This window comes from Simochromis diagramma, unplaced genomic scaffold (genome assembly GCF_900408965.1).
Source record: "Simochromis diagramma unplaced genomic scaffold, fSimDia1.1 OVJJ01000024.1, whole genome shotgun sequence".
Lineage (NCBI taxonomy): Eukaryota > Metazoa > Chordata > Actinopteri > Cichliformes > Cichlidae > Simochromis > Simochromis diagramma.
Window position 1 is genome coordinate 2,170,197 of NW_024387332.1, and position 26,130 is coordinate 2,196,326.

General features: G+C 41.9%; 1 protein-coding gene and 1 long non-coding RNA gene across 6 annotated transcripts in view; one reads left to right on the forward strand and one right to left on the reverse strand.

Moving 5' to 3' along the window:
* The window catches only part of tpst1 (tyrosylprotein sulfotransferase 1), a 63,896-nt gene that overhangs the window by 28,745 nt on the left and 9,021 nt on the right, over positions 1-26,130 (reverse strand). The window contains exon 1 of one of the 5 annotated variants that reach the window (XM_040006314.1): positions 9,539-9,951. The exons of 1 other annotated variant lie outside the window; for it this stretch is intronic. The gene's annotated coding sequence lies outside the window, so the exon portion shown is untranslated. Of the gene's footprint in view, positions 1-9,538; positions 9,955-26,130 lie in introns of those variants that run through there. 3 more of the 5 variants (XM_040006317.1, XM_040006315.1, XM_040006318.1) reach the window with 3 other exon arrangements.
* On the forward strand, positions 1,537-12,491 carry LOC120718012. The gene is made up of 4 exons (XR_005692343.1): positions 1,537-1,675; positions 2,431-2,436; positions 7,945-7,949; positions 12,477-12,491. It is a non-coding gene; the product is annotated as an uncharacterized LOC120718012 (long non-coding RNA).

Genomic DNA, 26,130 nt, shown 5'->3' on the forward strand with positions numbered 1-26,130 from the left:
CTTATGTTACGAGCGTCGGGCCAAAGTTACGCTGCAACAGCAGATATGCGAACGACCCGAGCAAACGCATCCCTGTATGAGCTTAACGGTGCAGTTCATCCGAGACTGGAGACACTGCAGTCAAACTATTTTCCGGTCCACTGCTCTCCAGGGCTGAAGTCAGTTTCATAGTGGCATAACTGTCCGATAAAAATCCTCATTCAAACAAGGTGAGGTTGTAGCTTTTCTTTGATTTCCCACTACGTTCACATGTAAAATCTTTACTTGGGGAGAAGATTGAACCCAGACTAAAGCTGACTGCTTGTGGTCAACATTTCCTCAGAGCATTACGCCAGCTCAATGCAACTAACATTGCGTCATTTTCAAACTGCCAACTCTCCGAGGCGAGCAAACTGGAGGTTTACACAGAAAGAAAAAGGACATTGATAAACAGCGTTTTTTTTAAATATCAGAGCAATCCCAGTAGCTTGCACACACCCAAAAAACTAAATAAATACAAAATAAAAATTATATATCAATGAGCTTGTAAAGGACCACTTCACCATCATGTGCAAGTCATCTGGAATCGATTTAATAATTGTTACAAAATTACTTAAATTCAAAAAAAAAAAAAAATCTACTATCAAGTTAGGGTACGAGTCAAACCGAGCAGGTGGACGTGGAAAAGGGTGATAAATAAGCTCAGCTGTGAAAACAACATACATTAGGTTCATATATTCTAAAGCAGGTGACTCTGCCGACAGGTACTCATAACTACCGCACCCACACAATCTCACGTCTGTGTGCTCAGTGATTCAGTGTTAAAGGTCAGGGGGAAGTCACAAAGCATCGTAGGCGGCCAACACCTTTGAAGACTGCTGCAACTGCACTTAAAGGTAAATTTCTCCTACTGATCGTCACTGGCATTTCAACATTACCAATCTGTGTAGGTTGTACTGAGATTTCTCCTTACGAAAAACTCTAAATCATCGCATTAATTCATTTGAGGTTACATAAATTTAAATTGACACTTTAAATTGACAGAGCGGCACAGAGAGAGAAGCAGCTGAAAGTTGGTTTAAACAACTGATAACAATCAGACCAGAAAAGTTTCACAAGAGCTGAAAGGAAGTAAGGGTGAGAAATGGAGAAGCGTTAAAGACGTGGAAGGTGAGAAAAACAATAAATGAGTCCTCACGGTACCGCTAATAAAACGGCTACACTGAGTGAGTTCTGAATTATTTAATGAACCAAAACTGTACACCTGACTTCTACTATGTGATGATTTATGGTCATTGTCATTATCCAGAAACAACATCTTATTTTCTGCATAGTTTAAGCACTAAAACTAACGTTAGGATGAGCTCGAAAATATTAGTCGTTTCACTGAGACGATGATGAGATGAAGATGCAGATAATTACCGTATTTTTTTGGACCATAAGGCGCATTAAGCGACAAAGTCAGATAAGTCAAACTTTACTCAACTCATTCTTCTTGCTTCCTCCACTTCTGTACCATTGATTCATTAATGCTGTATTCTATCACAGCTGCTATTCCCATGTTGTTGCAGTATATTAATAACTAACCTCGTACTGTGGATGGATTATCTCAGTTGTTCTCCTGACTGAAGTTTGGTCCGTTTACAGCATCCTGCCATGCGACTATTTGTCTCTAACCACCAGAGTCCCTCACTGTGTTTGTGTAATGCTAACATAGCTGTGCCGCTAGCAATCACGTAGCACATCATTATATAGCAGCTAGCCCAACTTCAGTAACCCTACAAACGTCACTGCTGTTTAGTTTTCTGTCTTCATTTATGTTGGAAGTGATAGCAGAGCTGTACGTTTGAATTGTTTCAGAAATCTCTCAGTCAGAACTCTCAGTGATGCTGCAGTGTTCGTTTGACTTTGGGACCTGAAGCTGACGGAGTTTAGGACCCAGATTAGTCCGCAAGGCTCCTGACTACAGTAGCCATAATGCTCCGACAATCCATCAAGCGGTGCGGCTTCGTAGCTTACCAAAGTCGCACAAGAACATTTTTTGACAGGTTTTGAGCGCCGTGTAGCACATAAAATCGGTTCGAGGTCAATAAGCACAACCAGAATTCATACAAAAGGTGCACTGACGATTTTTGAGAAAATTAAAGGATTTTAAGTGCGCCTTATAGTTCAGAAAATATGCTAATTTGTGATTTGGTAACCCTAGAAGCTGGGAACAACACTTACCTTTCCCTGCATGTCCCAGTGTTTTGGAACAATACTGTTACCTGGCGTTCATGTGCACATCTCCACATGACATAAAGACACCGCCCAGATTCATAAACCGCTCCGATAAGCCAACAAAAAAAAACAAACAAACAAAAAAAGTGCTTCATGAATACCACTCTGTTTAGCTTAAAGACACACTATCACACATCTTGTACATCTGCAGTCTCCCAAAGACAAAGCGAGAACTTTGTGATGATTTAGAGACGCTGCCAGCAGAAAGTATTATTTGGGTTTTCTCAAACTGTTCGTGCATGAAGCCATTACTCTGATTCTGAAGATGAAATCTAAGGATAGGTGTCCTTTGAAATGTAATGCCGTTTACACAATTAGCTCCAATTCAAAAAAGATAGTTTACATGAAACAGAAAGCAACTGTCTTTGTGGAATGGTCAAAACTCCCAAATGTATATGTTATCTAGAAACAGGTCGCTGCAATAACCAAACCTGATAAGACACTTTAGTACTGATAAATACCTAATAAGGAACATAATTCTGATAAAGCCTCTGCTCTTTTACAGCAATTCAAAGCACTATCAAATAATTAAATTCTTTTAGAAGTCGCAGATTCTCATTTTGTGTATTTCTGTGTAGTGGGACTGCCTAACCTGTCATTACTGGGGAAGGAAAATAAACAACGAAGATTTACAGTGGCATTGCTGATAACAAACTGCAGTTGATATTCAGAGCAGAGTCCTGTTACACCTCACACTGGGCTCAGATGTGTTTGCACTAAATTAATTGAGGCTCTTCTCTCCTGTTGCTGATATGTAATCCTGCTGGCAGGATATTTTTCCCATTGATTTGTTAGGGCGAGCAGCTGAGGCTAAGGCTTCTCTCAGTGGAGCAACAGTGAAACCAAACCACATGAAACACTTAATAATGATGGCATCTGCACCTCATGAAGTCCTGATGGGAGAGGTCTGTGATAGCGGTGAGAAAAAGTAAGTTAGAGGCGAAAGATCCTTTCATATGTCTGTCAAGTCTGATGTTAAACAATAAGAAAAGCAGCCTTGTGAAACTTTGTTTTTCTCCCATTAAATGTTCCTTCTCTCTCTCTCTCTCCCTGGCAGAGAAACGGGAAAAATGAACTGATGTTAACAATCTGTCAAACACTCTCAAAGCTACACACATTCAACGTGCTGCCTCTGCTACCTTCTATGGGAGCACAGCACAAATAGAAGCTAGCTGGGCTGCACCACATCTACTAATACAAGCTTGCAAGCATGTATGGAGCGGCTGTAGTTCAGGATGCAGAGCGGGTCATATGCTACTCAGGAGGTTGGTGGTTCGATCCCTAGTTGCTCCAGTCTACGTGCCAAATATCCTTGAGGTTCTGTAGCTCTGCATGCTAACAGACAATACTGTGTCCTTGTTTACAGAGTCCAACAAGGACACTGTGTCACTTAACCTACCCGTGTTTACACTGTTGAAGAGAAACAACAGTAGTGAGTTTGGTCGTCAGGCTTTTACTGATAATGATTCATCCTTTCATTTCTGATCCGTGATCTGGCGCATTCCCAAACTTCCACACAACCACATGCTCAATCACCAGGACCACGGCTTTTAACCTGCCCACAACCTCTGTAATAAATCAGATGTTCTGTACAAACCCAATGAATCTCTAGCTTAACCACATGACAGGGACCAGTGATGGGTTTCCGTTCACCCCGAGACAGGAAAGTCATGGTGGAGTTTGCCAAAACCAAATAAGACTGTGCTAACCTATGTATTACCTGCAGCCATTTCACAACAAAGAAACTAGGAATGAGGGTAAACAGTCTTCCTCTCCTCTTATATTTACAACCCTTGAGCTCCACTGAGCTCAAGTTCCACTGAGGAAGGGAGAGCAGTAGGTCTTTTGTTTAAGAACAAAAGACCTACTGCTCTCCCTTCCTCAGTGGAATAGATAGCCAATAGATCGGCGTGTACCAAAACCACACCCCATGTCTACTTCTGACAAACGTCAAAAAGGCAAACCGTGGAAATAAGACCCAAGCAGCTCAGAGCAGAGTATCACAAAATCATCAGCTTTTTAGAACCAAACAGAAACTTTGACAGAGGACTCCCAATCAATGCTGTGTGAGGGTAATGTCACAGAAAGGCTTTGTGGGGCCTTGATTATCAACCAAGTTGAATGGCTGATCCAGCTTGTTAACTGACATATAGCACTTTTTAAATACAGTCGTCCCTCGTTTATCGCGGGAGTTACATTCTAAAAACAAACCGCGACAGGTGAAAGGCGCGAAGTAGCCAACTTTATTTATTTATTTTTTACAACTATTATAGATGTTTTAAGAAACCCCTCACTACACACTTTATACTCTTTTCTCAGACAGGCATGAACATTTTTCACACTTTTCTCTCTTGTTTAAACTCTCAAAGTTCAAACCTTCGTAGAAAAATAAGTCCAGTATCATAGAATGAAGCCAAAGATCAAACCCTGTTTTCAGCTCCAGAACATGGGAATAGAGCAGCTGCCAGAGAATTCAACATTAATGAATCAATGATACGGAAGTAGAGGAAGCAAGAAGAATAAATGAGTAAAGTTTGACTTATTTGAATGTTTTCGTTTAATGTGCCTTATAATCTGGAAAATACGGTAACTTCTACCTTCCTTTGGCATGTCCAGAAGCTTTTTGTGTGATGGTTAGCATCGTCCTCTGCCTTTTGGGAGCTACTGCAGGAGCCTTTGACGGTGCAAAATCTTTCATCGGCTTTGTTGTGTTTGTTACTTACTTACAAACATACAGTACAGCACTTCAGAGTCACACTGCTAGGATCGGAGATTTGTGGAAATTTGACAAGCTGAACACACTCTGTACTGGACAGGAGACACGGCAGGAGATTGATTGGCAATGGTCTACAGCCAATCAGGACGCAGAACACAATGCGCTGTGAAAAAAAAAAAAAAAAAAATAGCATGCACGAAACAGCGACGCCGGGAAAGGAGCACTGTGCGACTCCTACTGTGCTGTGTTCGTCCTTTCTCACACCACTGATTTCACTGCAGCAGCATTTCTTACCTTTCCATCTCATCTGCTCGATGTACACCCATCCAGTTACACTGAACAATTATGGGAAGTTGAATATAAACAAAATTAACTGTGAATTGATTGGTTGGTTCTGTTTGCTGCTACAGGCCGTCCAGCTGAAAGTAACTGACATGTCTGTGCATCTCCCATCACCTGCTGTAAGTGCATATATGTATCAAGCCTGAAACAGCTCAGCTGTTCCGTCTGTGCTTTACCACGAATACAACATTGAGCCTTATTAATGTAACTGACACTGCTGGATTGCCTCTCATTTATTGTTTAATTGCAGACCAACAGAGATGGTAAATCCCAATGAAGCTGACTTAAACATACATGTTTTTGGCTTAGAAGTGTGAAGATGCATTTTATGTCACCACAGTACATCAGCAAAACCATCCAGTTTCCTCTATTATAATTCTGCGTCCTACATGCAATTCACACAGGAAGCATTCACACTTCACACCGCAACAATCTCACTTTAGTGAAGAAAGTAACGGCTCTGTCAGAGCACTGCTTTCAATGCTCTCTGCAAAAGTAATGCAGTCCTCAGGTAACTGAGCTTCACCTCAGTGGAGAAATAACTCCACTCCCTAACATCATGCAGCAGTACGAAGAATGACAAGAAAGACCAGCTGAGGAGTAAATCTGCCACTGACTTGACCTTGTGAGAATAGAATAGAACAGAATAGCCCTTTACTGTCATTGTACGGTACACGTAAATGAAATTATGGCAGCCACCAGTATGAATACAATTTAGAACGCAGTAGCACACAGACGTGCTGCCAGGGCCATCGGTAGAAGGAGGATGGTTCAGTTCTGATTCCTCTTGGACCATGGTATATTCTGGATGGTTGGATAATTCTTCACTGCTGATTATTTCCAGAATCTCAGATTCTTTTATTGTCATGATGCCAAAAAGCAAAACGGAATTGCATGTTGTCCCATTCAGTGCAAAACTCGACGAAAAAAAACAAGAGTTTCTAGTAAATAAATACAGTTTAAACTTTAAACAGATATGTACAAATATCTGTGTGTGCGCTTGAGTCATTAAGCTGGTCAAGCTGAACTATTTCATGTAAATGTAACTTAACTGTTTGAAAGTGTCTTTATACTTGGCAGACTTTTGCACCAGATGTTCTTCCTGACAAAGACAAATTTTATCTCCAGTCAGAAAAGCAACCCATTTTAAAATCTATTTAAAATAAACTATAATGGATTTAAAAGTGATTTTTTTAGATGCATACTGCAGACGCTGTGTTCAGTGCTAGGAACAATTCTGTTTACATTACACATGCCTTCCTTAGCCAGTATCATTCGATGATACTCAACTCTGTCCATGAAGCCAGATAACACACACCAATTAGCTACACTGCAGGAATGTCCTAAAGACAAGCCCTGGATGGCCTCTGATTTCCTGCTTGTAAAACTTCTGTATAGTTGTAGAGTCTTTACCCTACAATATAAAGTGCCTCGTGGCAACTGTTGTGACTTGGCACTATGTAAATAAAACTGAATTTAATTTAGATAAAACTGAGGTTATTGTACTTGGCACAAAAAATCTTGAACATGGTGTCTAGCCGGATACATACTCACCTCCAGTAACACTGAAGAATCTGAGTTGTTTTTGACCATAACAAACAAATGTGGGTCTGCTTTTTTACGTTTGTGCACTCTCTAAAATTAGAAACATCCTTTGTCAGAGTGATGCTGAAAAACTTGTTACATCTAGTCTGAACTACTGTAATTGATTATTATTATCAGGTTCGTAAAAAGCATTCAGTTGATCCGAAACGCTGCAGCGAGAGTACTGACAGGGACTGGAGAGAGCATGTTTCTCCCTTACTGGCTTCTCGTCATTAGCACCCTGTTAAATCCGCGCTCTAATTTAAGATCCTTCCTCAGATATAAAGTCTTAAATAATCAGGCCCCATCTAATCTTTAAGACCTCATAGTACCATATCATCCCAATACAGCAGTTTACTCTCAGACTGCAGGCTTATGCTTCAGCAGGAAATCTACGTTGTAACTGGAAATCCCTTTAACCCTACACCATCATCTTCCATGTAACCTGCCATACACCTCCAAAGAAATCAGGTCAAACCTGATTGCCGTGGAAGGTTACAGGTGTGGTATTAAGAGTGGTTTCCAGTGATGATTTCCAGCTAAATAATAATTCAGGCATCACTAACAGAATCTTTCAGGCTTTATTTTAAAACTAATGCCCAGGATTTTTAGCTTGGAGTCACACAAAACATCTAATTTTCTATTCATTATTAGATGAACACATTTGTCATTTGTATGCAAATTAAAATCAGACATCCCAAACTCTGGGAAGCCTGTGCACGCTTGCACTACATTTGAACTATAAAACCCACAGTGAAAAGGCCCATTGTTTTTCCATGTCACCAAGGAAACCTGAGCAGTGCGTGGGTGCTCACCAAACTTGCTGCTTCAGAGCTGGAGACTTCTCTTCAATAGATACGTTATCTGTTTTCCACCAATGTTTTTTCATTGACACTTATTTTAAAACACAAATGACTCAAGGTTAAGAAAAGCTAGGAAGAGTTCACAACTTTTAAAGCTGCTGACAGCTACAAAGGTGTTAGCCTGTCCATGACCAGAGTCCATCACAAACTGTGCTGCATCACTCGTTTCACAGTGAAGAGGATCGGTGCGGGACATCTAGTGACAGGTCTCACTACTGGTGTTACCATTACAACACCTTGGATAAATACGGGCCCTCGACAAGATTGAGTTTTTGAGAGTGAGCACTACGGACTGTAAGGAATTATGGTGCTCTGCAGTTGAAATCCTGACTAAGCCCAGCAGCAACACAGCTGCTTGACTGAATGTAATAATTGTGATGCAGAGGTGGGTGTCCTTTTCAGACACGGAAATGAGAGAATAATTGAGCTGGAGTCCGACTGATCCAGCTCTGCAGCTGTGGAGGCCAACTCACTGAGTGCGGCCAGCACTGATAAAATACTCTTCAACTGGACTTCAGTCTTTAGCTGCTCTTCCCAGACCACCTGCACACAGCAGATGTGTTCCTGGCCAGCAGCACAATGAAATACTATGCCCCCCTCCCCTATTTTTTTCCCCTTTCAGCCTTCCAGGGCTGCTACAAAGTATTATTATTAACATTTGTAAGCCTTCAGGCTACAAGTGTATCTATGAACTTTAGGTCCAGGGGATATTTCACTGAAGCGCTGGCCTGGTATGTCCTATGTTATTGCTAGGCTTACATTTGCAGTAAGCAGTGCAGATGAATATGAACTTCTAATATGGGACAGAGCAGTGGAAAACAGCAACACTACTTTCTCAAAATAACGTTATTTTGAGAAAGTAAAGTGCAATGATCCAATCTGTGCACTTAATGGAGATCACGTGTCTCTGGTCCACAGCAGGATAAAGTAAATAACTGGTTTCTTAACAAAAACAACAACATGTTAGCCATTAAAACCACATCTTAATACACTTTTAAGCCTGACCCTATTAGCTCGGGGTGGAACATCTTTTTCCAACATTGGCTGCACTCTCAGGTCGAAACACTTACACACGTAACCTCATTAATTATCCATTAATGTTACACATAGCCTCAAAAACCAAGCTCTATTAAAACCCTGCAATTAAATGACTCTTCACCTGGCAAAGGGACACGGCTCAAGTCACCGTACGGTTCCTTTAATGTTTGGTTCTTCTAGGTAATCCGTAGAGCTTATCTGAACCACTGATGTGTATCAACCGTGAACTTTACCGAGCATAAAAGGGAAATATTGTATAGCACCGAGTACGTGCTTAGAGCAGTGCTGACCCAGGCTGGCGGGTCTTAAAATTCATGTAATGTCTTCGACATGTGTAACCTGACTGCAATGATCACGAAGGCTCGTTTTTAATACAGTTCGGCGCGACTTTCCCTCGAGGGCGTCACGCGGCGGAGTTATCTGTCAGCACATAAGCTTGGCTACACCTATTTATTTGACAAGGGCTTAATCTGCCCGTACTCGTATCAGTCGCGGTCATTTTTCCAGCCTTGATAGCTAACAAGCCGTACACCAGCAATTATGTAACCTCAGTTTAAGAAGGCGAATGTTAACGTTTGTGACGGCGACAAAACGTTCACGCCTATTCAAACCCACACCAGCAAAATAAATAAACCAATACAAATATGACTTTAACTGTCGCAGCTCGCGAGCTAATGGGAAGGAGAGAAGAGGTAGAGGGACATTACAACACCGTAACACCACCAAAAACACCTACCTAATGCTGCGGACACGGCACAAGAGGCTCGGGTTAGTCGATCACAAAACCTCCACCGAATCCGGTGTCGGTGTCCAGGCAGTCTTGCCGTCTCCTGGAGCCGGTTTACGAGTATTTTCTGTGGGTATACATGATATGTGGAGCGCGGTTCTTAGACTGATGGTAGACAGGAGGCAAGAAACGCCAGCCAGCCTGCTACAAAGCGAGGAGTTCGGCTGGTATTGAAAAAACAGTTGTGATTAGTCTAGAATTTTAACAGGGTTATGTTTCAGAGCTGCTGATTGGCTCTTGCGAAATAGGGCGGAACTACAGTAGATTTAAAAGCACAGTACAGCCAAACGGACTTTCACTGCAGCTTCAACGAGTCAGTGATAAAGTCTGTAGATATGAATATGAAGACATTTTAACCATTTTTGCAAACATTACACGATTTTTACGAATCTAAAGTGTGGAGAAAATTCAAACTTGTAAACAAAGCTTAGGTTGCTTGTCGTAATGACTATGTACTGTCGATAAATATAGAATAATAGGTGTTTTGCATATCTGCGGTTAGCCTTGCGTGCCCTATAAATACCAAAACCGTAAAATGCATGTGAAACTGATGAGGCTGCTGTTCCGCCACTTATAATTTGATTACCCTGATCGAAAACATCCCAACTTTAAAGCACAGCTTGATGCTCAATGTTGCTGTGTCAGAATGAGCACAGGGTAAAGTGCTGAACTGCAGCTGAACCTGTTGGGAAGAATACTACTTGTCCTGCAATACCTGTGCAGCTCTTTCTATAAACATCTTGAATGCATGAGTGTGTATGATATAAGCCTACCTGTTAACCTATTTAAGATAGAAATTTGCTTGTGAATTGCAAAAGGAAATAGGAAAAATAGGAAATGTAGCAAAGACCTTAGAGGTAAAAATAAATAAATAGATGGAAATAATAATCACCCATCGCAATATGGCAGACATTTGTTATTATAGCTTTCAACCAAATTAGAGGTACTTTGGAGACATTCAACCTCATGGTTTCCAAAGTGTCTCAAACACATTTGATAAACAAATACCAGTGATATGGAGAGTATGGCTGTGTGGTATATAATAACATATCATACAGTCACAATACTCTCCACATCATAGTTTACACTGAGACATGTGTTTTATGTTTATCTCTAAATGAAGCTGCCAGTTGTTTGAGGTGCCTCACAAGAAAAATGGAAGCGTCAAAAATGTTAGTTTTGTGACGTGTCGGTGCAGAGGATGATGGCTACTTTAAATAAATGCCTTTTCTGTACTAGTTTATAGTTTGTATGTTTACTTAATACAAGTGAGGTGGCGCTGTTCGTATCACCGTTTCATTTTTCGTGATCTAGATGGCTAAAACAGAAGATGCTGCTTTGGATACATTCTTTGCTGCCTTGCATAAAGCTTCTGTCGACCGCTTATTCACAAGGTGGATGGATGTGCATTTGATTCTTTTATATCAGATGTCCTTCCTGATATGACATGTACATGTTCTACGTGCAAAAACGCATCTGTGTGCGTTTATGCAAAGTTGTGGTAATTTGTGCTTCACTATCACATCAAGCCAACTAGCTCAGCAAATATCACCAAACAGGTGAATTATTATTATGTTAGTCGTGCTAGCTAAAGATACAGTGACTGTGTTTGGCAATGGGAAAAAAATTTGAATGTACAATAATTTCACTCTCAGAGGTACAGAAAGATGTAAGAAGGAGAGAAAAGATAAGAGAATATGTTTTAAAGACTGCTAAGAACGTGATGATTTATAAACTGGAAATTTATGTAATGTCCTAATTTTGCGTAGGGAAGATAATATCACCATGAATATTACCACAGGGGTGACATTACCTTCTGATTTGTTGTATCTGCATGGCATTATTGCATTATGGCATATTTTGATTAGATGTTTAAAAACTACAGAGTTTGTAGCATAACTAATTTACTAATTATTCTAAAAAATAACGATTTTGTTATTACTTTGCATTTCAGTGTTTATTTTGATGATCATTCAAAGTAATTCTGTTTAAAATAAGGACACCTGGCACCACTAACTTTAATTTTAACATCCAAATACGTTGTAAAGCCAAATTGTAACTATTTCTATGTGTTTATTATAGGAATACACATTCTTATCTTTCATATGGGTGAAGTAGGCGCTGTATGACATGCAGAAGACAAAAACCTCTAAGTGAACAAGGTCACAGGAAGACTGAAACTCTGGGACTAAAAGCACGTCAAGCCTGAGAGGGCAGATTAATCCTCTCACTGAGGAGATTGCTTTTGTGCTTCAGAAATATTTCTCATGGCAGTGGACGCTTTGAAAGCAATGACGGAGAAAAGATGTCCAATGATCAATGATGCCATTATTATGGATCTCTGGTTTCAGTCACAGTGAGCAGTCAGCAGAGATCAGCACTCAGCATCTCCAGCAGGGTTCAAAAGTGCATGTTAGCTGATATGAGTGGGCACAGAAAAAACTAAGAGCAAACATTACTGGAGGGTTTGACAGACAGTGCTGAAGTTTATAGTTGCAAAAACATTTTTAACCCTTTTGTGTTAACGATGAGCACATACAAATCATTAGACACTCTCCTTCAATGACAAGGTTAATTAAAATATTAAATGTGAAAATAATTTAATAATTGCAATATTTGTTGTCCCGTGTTGCAGTCAAGCAGCAACCTTCATCATATCAGACAACTGTCTATCGGATACGCCTTAAATATTTAATTATATATTGATCCATCCTAACCAAATATACGGAGCATCGGTGGACAGCTGACACCTTTCGGCCTCTGAAGACGACGGTCAGTTTCACACAGACTTAATTGGAACATAGCAAGTGGTTTGATATGATATGGTTTGGCCAACACACACGTTTCCCACGAGACTCATTTACTGCAGCAGGGTAACAATGCACAGAGTGGAAAAAATATTCGCTGCAGTCCTTTGAAATGCGAGCGGCACGCGAGGCTCGTTTCACCACTGATGAAATTCATCACATTCGAGGTGGTGTAACACATTTACACACATATGTAGTGGTAGCTCAGGGGAAAAACAGCTGCCTGCTGGCACAATGCATTCCCTGGAGACATTTACTCAGGGGCCTGTGGAGTGTGAGACCGGATGGGAGTCATGATAAAAAGAGAGGAAATGTGTCCAACAATGCCAGCCTCCTCTGGAAGGAGGTACAAAGGCCAAGGTGCTGAGGTAAGAAGCCACTTATAGAAAAATGAGCAACATTGGCTATATTGTCAGCTAAACAAAAGTACAATATGGAGAAAGTAAGATCTCTGGTCTACCTTAAAAACTGAATTTTGTCAGTGAATAATAAAAGCCACTTTTAAAAAAGTATAAATCTAATTTCATTCTGAATATCTTTAATAAGAAGTTTACGATACAAGTCATAACCTTTAGAAAACAATGCTCACAGACACACACGACCAAATCCTCTGGCCAGAGGATCTGATCCTTCCATTTTATTAGAGCAAAACCAGGTCTGTTTAAATCCTCCACTCTGTCACTGAGGATGTCAGTGTCCTCTCCAGGTCGAGGGTATCGGTCGCTGTTCTTATCTCTAATCACTGACGCATCTTTTTACTTCCAGCAAAGAAGGATACCTTCTTTTTTTCATACAGCTGGCCAAAGGACGGGAGGTGACGTTGTTTATTCTGCAGATGCTGTGAGTTTCCTGAGACGCCCAAAGGCTCTGGTTATATTTGAACTTTAAAAACCTGTAAAAATCTCCTGACGTTTGGAGCTAGTGGCATAACAGCAGAGCAGACCTGCCTCGATATGTCTGAAAAAATTCTGGTCAACTTGCCCTCGTTGTAATGCAGCCTGTGCAAACGTTTTAACTCTATTAAAGAGTTACTAACATTAACCAAACAAGTATCAACCCAATTCAACCCCTTTATTCCAGGTCAGTCACTATTTCCATTCCTGTCCCTGTCCTATCATGTTTAGCTTTCTAATTTTCTGTTTTGTTTAATAAAGAGACTGTATTACACGTCTTTCTGCACTGCAGTCTCTCAAAAACAGGACTAACCTGTTCTTAAGACAAACAGAGATAGAAATAAGTCTGTACAAAGTGTCTGACCTGCAGATGTCTGAAGAAATCTGTCCTTGGCAACCTGTGCTTTTACTGAAGCTGCTGAAATCATGCAAATCCACCCTGGATGCATACATCACCAACACTGCAGAGCTCTAACGCATCATCCATCACTGAGGGTTTAAAGATAGATTGGTTGATATTGGTAGTGTGAAACATAGAATGCTGAACTTGAACAGTTTAATTGTTTGCCTCAGATTTAAAAAGTAGAATCGATAACCAGATTGTAGTATAATTTAAAACTATTAAAAAAATTATAATAAAAAAAGAATTAATTTGAATGGGAAACGTATATTTTACCTATATAAATATTTGCTGCTTAATATTAACACATTCACCCTTCACTTGTATTATGTTTGCAAACTTGTTCTTTTTATTTCTATGAGACTTATAATTCCAAATTCATTAAAGAATTATGGGGTCTTTTTAAATAAATGCATTAATAACGTAAAACATGTGAGTGAGATATATAAATGGGTAAATTGTGAAAAAGACACAGCCGTTGAGCGAGACGATCATTTTCACGACTTTCACATTTAAACACACAATAAAGATTCTTCTCCAGAACTCTGGTCTGAACTCAGGTCTTAGTCTCGTCCTACATAGTTGCACATTTGCTTCATACTTATATTTCTTTGCAATCTCAATTCCCAAATATATAATTTTATCCATATTTCATTTCAATGGCTCACCAAGCCAAACAAGCATCAGCTCACTTTTACACCGCGTAACTCCAAAAAGCTCATCTCCAATAGGACGAGAACAGATGTCTGTGGGTTTCCTATAAATATCAAAATATCATCCACACAATATTTTATTTGTAGTATGTAGAACTATTTCTGCAAAGAGCTGTATGTATGACTATTATATATTTACTTTTCCATTCATCAGTTTCTCTTTCCCCTTTACATTTTATCTAAAAAAAAAACAAACCCCACAGATGTTGGCCTGATTCAGCAAGACTAGAAGATGTGAGGACATCATTTTTCCTAAATTCACTCCAGTAAAATGACAACAAAAAAGTGAACAATCATAGCATATAATATTTTAAAAAGCGTTTGCTGAGAGAGTGTGTTTTTGGACCTTTTCCCCTTCCCCTCGGACTCTGGAACCCCGGACCCTTCTCCCTGACACTTTGTATATATCATCACCTGGTGCACTCACTGTAAATAAACGCACTGCTAACTTTTGCAAAGGTTTCCTGGTCTGCACCCGAGTCTGTCTACAAAACCGTGTCAGTAATGAAACGGCTTTTTGATTTCTAGGCCTGCAGCTTTTTTGGATGCAGTCTTTGAGCCAAGCTATGGTCATATCTCTGCACTGGACACACAGAGATGAACCAGATATAGTTCTTATAATATTTGCTCAGTTAAATCAGTTTCGCAAAATGTTTGACCGTCAGATTCCAGTATTGTAATAAAAATACATTGTACTGACAAAAGTATTCACTCCTCTGCCTACACGCACATGAACTTGGGTTGCATCCCATTCTTAATCTGCAGAGTTTAATAGGATGTCGGCCCATCCTTTGCTTTCACTGGAACTAACAGGTTGTGCTCAACTTCTGAACAACACCCCCACACCATAATCCCCCCTCCACCAAACTTTACACTTGGCACAGTGCAGCCAGACAAGTACTGTTCTCCTGGTAACCGCCCGACATAGACACATCCATCGGATTGGTGTGGGGAGGAAGCGTGATTCTTCCCTCCGGGTAACATGTTTCCACTGCTCTAGAATCCAGCGGCGGTGTGCTTTACACCACTGCATCCGATGCTTTGCATTCCACTCTGAGATGTAAGGCTTGGAAGCAGCTGTTCAGCCTTGGAAACGCATTTCACGAAGGTCTCTGCGCCTGTTCTTGAGCTAATTTGAAGGCCACATGAAGTTTGGAGGTCTGACTCTTTGCACACTACACAGCTCAGCATCCACTGACGATGCTCTGTCAATTTATGCGCCTACCACTTTGTGGCTGAGTTGCTGTCTTTCTCATTCACTTTAAAGTCAAAGTAAACTTTGATTTCCAGTTTGTTATAACTCTACTAAGAATTGACTGTGGAATACTTAGCAGTGAAGAAACTGCATGACTGGACTTGTTGCACACTTGGCGTCCTGTCATGCAACTATGCTGGAATTCACTGAATTCCCGAGAGTGAACTATTCCTTCAGAAATGTTTGCAGCAGTAGTCTGCATGTCTGCATGTTCATTTTATACACCTATGGCCATGGAAATGCTTGGAACACCTGAATTCAATGACTTAGATGAGTTTCATTGTTTGTATGTTGTTGGCTGACTGATTCTGATGGACAGTTTCAGGAAAGTTTTCCACAGGATTGCAGTATACCCTCGCTATTCCATAGGAATAATGGGTGGGTCGTTTCTACAGCAGAAAGTAGAAACCAGGTGCTGCTAATCAAATTCCACCAGTCATCAGCAAGTGTGACCACCTCTATAAAAAGAGGAGTTTTGGCAGTCTGGAGCATTCAGGTGTGTATTCATACAATGACTCAAGAATTTCTTCTTTTGAATTCTTGTGAAAGTTTTATTTTTCACAAGATGTTCAGTCACTCGGGTCTGTGAGTCCTGCATTTTGAGTCCTCATCTCCTGCCTGCCACACAGCGTTTCATGACATTTATAATCTGTGCCAGTGGGAGCATGTAAATGTTAAACAGAAGGGGTCCCAAGATGGAACCTTGGGGAACTCCACATGTGATACTTGTCTGCTCAGATGTGAAGTTACCTATTGATACAAAGTATTTCCTGTTTTCTAAGTAAGTAAGTAAGTAAAACTTTATTTATATAGCACCTTTCAAGATAAAAATCACAAAGTGCTTCACAGAAGCTAAAACCTAAAAGTAAAAATCAACTAAAAGCAAGTTTAAAAAGATGGGTTTTTAGCTGTTTTTTAAAAGCGACCACTGAGTCCACAGATCTCAGGCTCAAAGGGAGAGAGTTCCACAATCTGGGGGCCACAGTTTCAAAAGCTTTGTCGCCTTTTGTTTTCAGCCTCGTGTGCTGGACAGCAAGCAAGCCCTGGTCACATGACCTCAGGGACCTGCTGGGAATGTATGGATGCAAAAGTTCACTTATATATGTTGGTGCTTGTCCATGCAGGGCCCTGAAAGTCAAGGTCAAAACCTTGAACTGGATCCTGAATTTAACGGGGAGCCAGCGCAGCTGAATCAGCAGGGGTGTGACATGGGAAAACTTGGAGGACTTGGTCAGAAGCTTTGCAGCAGCGTTCTGAACAACTTGCAGACGCTCCAAAGAGGCTTTACATAAACAAGTAAACAAAGAATTACAGTAGTCCAGACGAGATGAAACAAATGCATGAATGACAACTTCTAATTCGGAGCGCGATACAATGGGACTCAGCTTAGCAATGTTTCTCAAATGATAAAAACAGGAGCGAACCAAAGATTTTACATGGGCATCCAAAGTCAGAGCTGAGTCAATACTAACACCAAGGCTCCTGATAGATGGTTTTGCAAATGTAGCAAGTGGACCCAAGTTTTCCATAACACTAGGTACAACATTTTTAGGAGCACAAACAAGAACTTCAGTCTTCTCCTCATTTAGTTGAAGAAAGTTTCCAGCCATCCAACATCTAATGGAGTCTATGCACTTGTGCAAAATCTGTAGCTTGGAAACATCATGGGGCTTTAAAGGAGATATATACCTGAATATCATCTGCATAGCAGTGATACAAAATGTCCTTAAAAGTGCTCAATAAGTGTTGAAGAGGAAGTAAATACAGTAAGAACAATAAAGGCCCCAAAACTGAACCTTGTGGCACACCATAGGCAAGAAAAGTAGAAGAGGAACTGTACTTAGAGGTAGCCACAGAAAAGGATCGTTCATGCAAATAGGATTCAAACCAGTCCAAAGCAGCCCCTGATATACCCACCCAGTGTCTCAGCCTATCTAGCAGAATATGATGGTCCACAGTATCAAAGGCGGAGGTCAGGTCCAACATCAACAGAATGGAGCATTCTCCTGCATCACATCTCATTAAAATGTCGTTGGAGACTCTAAGAAGTGTAGTTTCAGTAGAGTGAGCTCTACGAAAGCCAGATTGGAATTTATCCAGAATGCTGTATTCATCTAGAACAGCTATAAGCTGCTTAGCCACAACCTTTTCTAAAATCTTAGCAATGAATGATAATTTTGAAATCGGTCTGTAGCTACTGAGAAGAGAAGCATCAAGCTTAGGTTTTTTTAACAGTGGGTGAATAACAGCATTCTTACAATAAACAGGGACCTGACCAGAAACCAGTGAGGTATTAATAATTGTGAGCACACAGGGACCAATAGACTGAAAGACATTTTTAAACAAAGATCCAGGTAAAATATCAAGAGAGCAGGAGGACGCTTTCATCGAATTAACTAACTTGACCAGCTCAGGTAAGGACGCAGGTAAAAATCTTTCTAAAATTACAGGCCTAGCTTGAGTTGGAGCAGACAAGAGAGACACAGAAGGAGAGAAACTGTTCCTCACGTTACTGACTTTTTCAACGAAGAAAGAAAGAAATTTTTCACAATCTTCATTTGATGAAATTGGGACAGCATGTGGAGCAGGAGCAACAATATCACTAATGGTGTCGAATAGTACCTTAGGGTTACCTCCGCTCTTAGACACTAAGTCTGAGAAATAGGCCGCCCTCGCATCTCGAACTGAAGTGTTAAAAGAGACTAAAAGGTCCTTTAGATGAAGGAGATGGACATGCAAACGCGTTTTCCTCCATAAACACTCAACCTTACGGCAGCAACGCTTTAAGAAGCGAATGCTGTCATTTAACCAGGGAGACGACTTTGAAACCGGAGCTAGTCTAGCTTTGACAGGACAAACATTGTCTAAAATAGAAAGACAATGATTATTAAAAAGATTTGTTAAAAAATGAACATCTTTATAAGGAGATAAAACTAAATTAAAAGCATCGGAAAATTTAACAGCAGTAGAGGAAGTTAAGATGCGAGAGCTAACCACATGTCGAATAGGAGAGAGGGACAAATGAAAAGACAGATTAAAAAGAATACAATGATGATCCGAAATAAAAATGTCTTCAGTACAAATAAAATCAATGTTTAAACCTAAAGTAAAAACAAGGTCCAGTGTGTGTCCTTTGGTGTGTGTGGGACCAGACACATGCTGAGTAAAATGAAAAGAATCCATGACGCTAAGGAAACCTCTAGCAAAGAGGTCAGAGTCATCATCAACGTGTATATTAAAATCCCCGACTATAACCAGTCTGGACAGCTTCAAAGTCGAGGATAAAAAGTCACTGAACTCCTTTAAAAACATAGTGTTTAGGCCAGGTGGACGATACACTACAGCGCAGTAAAATGGATCTTTATTTCCAATTCTAACCAGCTGTAGTTCAAAGGATGAAAAATGTCCGACCAACACTGCGCGACAGTAAAACCGGCTTCCAAACACCGCAGCGACACCTCCTCCTCAACCCGACGTCCGAGGCTGGCTGATGAATGAGTACCCACTCGGACAGAGTTCAATGAAGGATGAAAAGTCACCATCGCGCTGCCAGGTTTCGGTTAGAAATAAGAAGTCCAGTTTCTTGGAAAGAATAAAATCGTTCAGCAGGAACGTTTTATTAGTCATTGATCGAGCGTTGAAAACCGCCACTCTCAGCGAAGTAGAAGACATATTATTAACAGAAGCGGCCCGATTTAGGGGACGAAGAAACAGAGAGTTTGATCCGCGACGTTCATAAATTCCACTCACCGCGGGGATGGAAGGCCAAACATCAGGAGAGTCTGGATGAACACTCCTCAGGTAGCGCCGTCTCATAGATCCAGGCACAGTTAGTCCCCGCTTCCAGAACAGTCTGAGTTTTACCTGGACACCTGCTCTTTTTCCTCTCCTTCTCCGTGATTTGCGCGGACACAGAAAGGCGCCACTGATGACACCTAACGAAGATCCAGACACCGGTGTCGGCAGCGGAGGATGGAAAATACCGCAGGAGGATAAGGCATCTTGACTTATCATAGAGGATCGGATGGATAATAGCGTCAGGCGATCATAGACAAGGGCAGCCAACACATTAGTGACAAAAAGCGAAAGCAAGAAGGCCGAAAAAAACAGCACAGAGAAACCACGGCCGGCAGCGGCAAAGCCAAACACAGGCGCCATCATACCGGAAGTATGTTTTGAACCAGTTTAGTACAGTTCCTGAAAGACCTGCCCAGTTCTCCAGTCGTTTGAGTAATATGTTGTGGTCAACTGTATCAAATGCTGCACTGAGATCCAGTAAAACTAAGACTGACATTTTTCCACTGTCTGTATTCAGACATATGTCATTGAACACTTTGGTCAGAGCGGTTTCAGTGCTGTGGTTCTGTCTAAAACCTGACTGGAAGGCATCATAGCAGTTATTCTGTTTAAGAAGTAGGTGGTGTATCATCTTCAGTCTTTGCTGGATTGCTGAACTAACCACAGTTAGTGAAGCTGGCTAGCTTCCTTTGGCCTGTAAGTTACATACCTCATTGTTCTTCTGTGCAGAAAACCCTGGGGATTCAGAGAGAAGGGCTTTTTTTCTGTGGGTGATTCTGTAGTGGGATTGCACGTTCTGTTTGGACCCTTGACTTTACTGACTGGAAACCCGGGCCTTTGCCTTTTGAACTTTGGCTAAAAAGCTTATTTACACAACAGAGTCCCGTGTTTGAGTCCTACATATTTTGGAGGCCTTTATTTGGACCATAGGGAGAAGCCAGAGGACCTGGATGCATGTTCTCCTCATGTGGATATGGGGATAACATGCATACACCACATAGTAAGATGGTTTTGGATAAATAGTTGACTCTAACCCAGGACCATCTTACTGTGGGACAATGGTGCTAACCACCACACTGCCCATGACTGGTGTCTGCTTGCTTTGGTGTGCTCTTCTGTTTTCAGAGCATTAGCTTCCATAATTCTGTCATGTTTCTTCTCAGACACTTTGTCCAGAGCATACACCTTCACCACAGAGCAATTTGCTAATTTTTACAGCCACACCTGTTCGTTGTTGTATCCAGTAGTCTTTCAACATTTCTGGGAGTAATTTATTTTTCACAGCTTTTATGAAGCTTGAGTTCCTGCATTTTGAACTGTGAGGCTGTGAACCTTGGTAACTTGTTTTGGAAGATGTTAACATATTAATAACAATGAAATGTAGAGCTGTAGAAGTTCTTGTACACTTTTGAAATGTTGCAGATTTTATTTTAATTCAAACCTGCAGCTTGCTCTCAATAACCTGTGATACAGCAGTTTGCTTCTTGTCCAAACTTGAGCCGCAGGTGAGCTGAAACCTTTCAAAACACAGCACGTATAAGAGTTGTGTTTGTTCGCCAACCTTTTTCCTTTTCTCCTTTGCTGTCAGGTGTAGTTGTGTTGTTGCTTCCTCAAGGACTCACCTGCAAGCTGAGTTTTCTTTCTTTCCTCCACCTGCTTCTTTATCCAGTTGGCTCTGGTATTTAAGGATCTGTTGGTGCTGTCATTCTGCACTCTTGCTGCCATAGTGGTGGTAATTGGGCCCCCCTTGTTGCCGGCTAGCACCTCTGTTTTTGGACTGGTAATGGTATTCTTTCATTTGTTCTCCAGCAGTCTGCCTGAAGACTGAGTGTACCTACAGAGACTAATGTTACCCTGACGAGTTTAATGTCTTGGCCAAACAGCTGCACTCTTGTGCGCACACAAGACCTGAGCCTGCTCTCCGATTCTTTCATGACCTCATCAAAACCTGCCTACCAAAGGCCCCTCCAAACTTCCTGTTCAAGGAAACGGCAAGTAAGATTTAATCATAAATCTTATAGAGACTTCTTAGCTCTTCCTTGGCCACTGCTGATCTTTTTTTTCCACTGGAAACTCCACCCCACTCCTGTAGGGGGGCGGGGACAGCCTCCCTTCTAGCTTTATTTGTGCTTTGACCTTTTATTTTTTTTCTATCCCCCATTTATATATTTTTTTTCTTCCACCTGTCGGGTCTGGTGTTGTTACAATACATAAATAAAAAATTCGCTATAAGAGCAGCTGGAGCAGTGTTTTCTTTTTAAGACCCCGGTTCTACTAGCTAGAGCTGCTGTGTGTCCATGTGCGCAATTGGTGCAAGTACAAGTTTATCAAATCACCACCAGAATTTAAATTCAAAGCATAACTGAAGGTGTGTGTTGTGTGCATTTGTAATGACCAGTTTCCTGCTGGTCCTCGCTGCACTTACCCCTCTCTTGAATATCCTTCTATAATGTTAGCTGCACTCTTCTACTGCGCCCCAGAAAGCTTTCTTACATGGATCAAATAGAATAAGAAGCTTTGCATAGACTGAAACAGCATGCACGTCTTTCCTTCTGAGCCCCAACGGCTTTCCTGTCTAAAACAAGCAGTTCCCTCGGGGTGCTTCCAATTAGCAATGGTACATCTGTGCTGATTACTCGATAGCTTCTTAACCTCTGCCAGCAAAGCAAGTCAAAGATGAGAGAAGTTCTTGGCCTACACGCCCATTCTAACAAAGTGAAGTGGCATACATACAAAACAAAGTCAAGCAGTGCATGTCACTGACCTATTTGCCTTTTGAAGATGCAAGCAGGGAGACTAAAAGCTTGAGTTTAGTCTGAGATGAGGTAAGTTTAGGATTTTCCTTGAAATATTTCAAAATGCCAAACTGCTAGCTGGACAACGCTCCCTTCAAAGCACAGGAACAGTCTGGCTCGTACCATCCTACCTGTCATAACTTTTAGCCACAAAATCGAAACCGCTTTAATAAATCCAAAAGTTTTCTAACATTTTCCACCACTGCAGCTGTTTGTATATCTAACCTGAAATCTTCATTTTCTTTAAATTCAGCCTTATTTTTCTTTATCTTTTATGACCTGCATAAATCTGCACTGTTGAATCACGATCTTCGCTCCTTCCAAAGGATGAAGGTAACAATCCACAGCTGCCACACGCAGACGTGTCAGACAGGATGAACAAAGGTGAAACAAGAAAGATGACCAGATACTGCCTGAGTATGACACACATAAGAGAGCAATCCTCCTGACACTGACAGTGCAGAGTTCTCCCTGACGAGAGCAACATCCAAATCTTGCATCTGTAGGCCTCGTTGGGTGTTGCCTTTTACTTTGAATCCTTAAAAAAAGTTAATACCATCTTTTAGAGCAAAGACTGTGATTTCTAATTGCCATAATTGAACCAAATCAGTGTTTCTGTTGTACTCGCTCTTGTCTTTGTTAATCTTAGCAGGTTAAGTGTGAGTCTGGCCAGGTTTTATCCCACAGCTGGTTGTCAGGGGTCTGTGTGTTTTTGATGGGCAGATGGTGAGGGATGGAGAGTTGGCGTTTCCCCTTAAGCTAGCAATATTAACCTTATATTAAAAAACAAAACAACAAAAAAAACCATGTTGCTACTCAGTTATTGTAAGAATTAGTTTCACTTGGTTAAACGTGAATGTTAGACATTTAAATCACATCCTTTCACGTAAAGTTTGTTTACAACAACTGTACTTTACTCCTTAATTTATGGCCATGAGCCAAATTACAAAGTCACAGCAGGCACCAAACCCCACAATAACCCTGGGACAAAAGGCCTTTTACACACAGCAGCAATGATGGAGAGTGGACAGGCAAGTGTTCAAGAGGAGTTCTATCCCTTGCAGTTTGTAGAGTTTGAAAATGTGACGTCATTTCAGGGGTAAAACAGCAAAGGATTGTAGGAACAAGTGGCTAGTACTCCCGGGCTATTACAAGACAACAGTCACAGAGATAAACAGAGACACAAAGAATGGCAAGAAGCTGTTGTATTATTAACTGCCATAACCAGTCGCATGACAGCCACAGGAAGCCAACCGGTAAAGAGATCGTTTTTTATCGGATTCCTTCGTAGGAAAAAAATTGTTCAAGTCATGTTTCCGAAGTCATGTGACGGAGTTACACCGTCCCGGGCTGCAGACAGCTGACCTGAGCACATACACGCACCACCATTAGTTTCTACACTTGTCGCGCTGGGTTACCGTGGCTGCGCGTCTTTTAGTCGACCGGGCAGATGACAGAAAGGGGTGAGATTTGAGCGGCACAGAGGGTGGCCAACATATTTTTTTTACTTACCTTTAATAAAGCCGGTCGTGTAGACTCTCCGTGATCGCCGATTATACGAGTAGTTGGGCAAGCCGATGGTATGATGTTCCGGGATTCGAATAGTGGGTTCGCGTGCGCTTGGAAAGGTCACGTGAACTGCATTATTTTGATTGGGTTTTTTTTTTTTGTTGGACCTGCATTTCAGTTTGTTACAAAGGGAGGATGAAACGCTGAAAGTTTTGTTTGCTAATGTGACTGAAGGGGGAACTGGAAAATGGGGAGGGAAAGAGAAGTTCAAAAATGTGTTGTATGCAGTTGACAGTGACCACCAAGGGCTTGTGATACCTTCTAGTTGTAGGCGCCTCATTATGCACCTAGCACATACCCTCCCCTGGGCAGGTTATCTGGGTCACCAAAAAACCTATATGCGTGTTAGCTCACATTTCTTTTGGCCGTCACTGTACACAGACATACAGAAATATCGCTGTACATGCCCTACCTGCCAGAAAACTTGTCCAGCCCGCAAGTCTGACAGAGTCCTGCTACAGCTACTTCCTGTCATCTCCAGTCCCTTCTGTAGGATAGCTATGGACATTGTGGGACCTCTGGTAAAAATTAGTTGGGGTCATTTTGGTGGTGTGTGATTATGCAACTCGCTTCCCAGAAGCTTTCCCTCTGCGTGCAGTCACGAAACCCAATTTTCTGCGTGCACTGGTATAGCTGTTCTCCAGGGTGGGGATACCAGATGAGATTTTGACAGACCAAGGGACTAACTTTACCTCTAGGTCGATGCAGCTCTTTCACAACCAGCTCCTGCTTCTGCTCCAAATGATAAAGGAGTGGTGCAATTTGCGCTGGAAATGAGAGATGGGAAAGATACCATGAGGAGGCTGAAGTCAACCTGCGAGACGCTCAAAGAAGACCAACAGGTCCCGCACCGTGAATTTTAACCTGGTCAAAAGGTGTTCTTCCTTCAGCCAACAGTAAACTTCTGGCGAAATGGCAAGAGCCATACACAGTTCTTCGCAGAATGGGGCCAGTGACCTATGAGACTCATCACCCTGAAAAGAAGAAACCGAAGCAGACTTACCATGTGAATCTCCTGAAAGAATGGGAAGAACGTGCACACCAGGCCCCTGCGAAAGCTCTGATGGCAAGAGAAGGGAAGACAGAACCCGAGCAGAGATCCGATCCAATATTTCTGGTGCTGACTCATCTTAGACCACAGGAGGCTGTTGAGCTACTCCAAATCCTTCAGGAGACTCCATCTCTGTGTTCAGTTAACTCCGGCAGGACCACCCTTGTCGAACATGTGATATGCCTAAAGGATGGACATCCCATCCGCCAACGTCCATACCGGGTTCCACAACACTTAGTGGAAAAATTGCGCCAAGAGGTGGAGAAGATGCTGGAGCTCGGGGTGATTGAGCCGCCTTGCTCAGAATGGTGTAGGCCGGTGGTCATCATCTCCAAGAAAGATGGCTCACTACGCATTTGCATTAATTTTCGGAAGCTTAATTCCATTTCAGGTTTGATGCCTACCCCCATGCCTCGAATCGAGGATTTGCTGGAGAAGATCGGAACGGCCAGGTACATCACCACCCTGGATCTGTGCAAGGGTTACTGGCAAGTGCCACTGGAGGAGTCCTCTTGACCCTACACCGCCTTCCGGACACCTGCCGGCCTTTTCCAGTTCACGGTGATGCCATTTGGGCTACATGGGACACCTGCCACCTTCCAGAGGCTGATGGAGAAATTACTACAGGGGTGTGACCCCTAAAGTGCTGCCTACCTGGATAATGTAGTGATCTTCAGCAACACCTGGGAAGAGCATCTGCAGCACCTGTCCGAAGTCCTTGGAAGAATCCATAAGGCAGGGTTGACCCTCAACCCCTCTAAATGTGAGTGGGCATGGCAGGAGACCCACTACCTTGGCTACCAAGTGGGCAGAGGTGAGGTGTGTCCACAGATAGATAAGGTGGAAGCCATCCAGAAATGTCCTCGGCCTCACACCAAAAAGGAAGTCCGGTCTTTCCTGGGGCTGGTTGGTTGGTACCGAAGATTCGTGCCCCAGTTTGCGACTATTGCGGACCCTCTTTACAGCTTTGACCAGCAAGGACCAACAGAATCCTGTAACATGGACAGTGGAATGTGAACAAGCTTTCAATATGCTGAAAACCTGCCTGTGTACGACCCCAGTTCTCAGGAGCCTAGACTTCAGGAAGAAATTTCTGGTCCAGGCGGACGCCTCTGCAATGGGCCTGGGAGCAGAGCTGGCCCAAGGGAACCCTGGAGAAGAGCATCCGGTCCTATACCTAAGCCGAAAGCTGCTGCCACGAGGGACCAACTACTCAACTGTGGAGAAGGAGGCCTTGGCCATTAAGTGGGCACTGGAGAA